The sequence below is a fragment of the Rhagoletis pomonella genome, unplaced genomic scaffold (assembly GCF_013731165.1).
Source record: "Rhagoletis pomonella isolate Grant_MI unplaced genomic scaffold, Rhpom_1.0 Rhpom_scaffold_00004, whole genome shotgun sequence".
Classification (NCBI taxonomy): domain Eukaryota; kingdom Metazoa; phylum Arthropoda; class Insecta; order Diptera; family Tephritidae; genus Rhagoletis; species Rhagoletis pomonella.
In genome coordinates, this window is record NW_023458558.1 from 81896568 (window position 1) to 81896807 (window position 240).

The window sequence follows — 240 nt, forward strand, 5'->3', positions numbered from 1 at the left end:
TCGAGCATGTCCTATGAAGAGACTAATTGTTCACCTTTATACCCGAACGGGTATAAAAAGCGACTAGTCACTTTTAAAAAATAAAAATTTGCGCCAGCTGAGATTCGAACCGGGGTGCTCAGTTTTTTTAGTCGAATACTCTCTCTGCGAGCCAACGCCGCACATGAAATTTCATTGACTAAGTGCGTACATATCATTAAATCGTTAATAGTACCCGTTAGAGATGAGTTGGGGACTAAT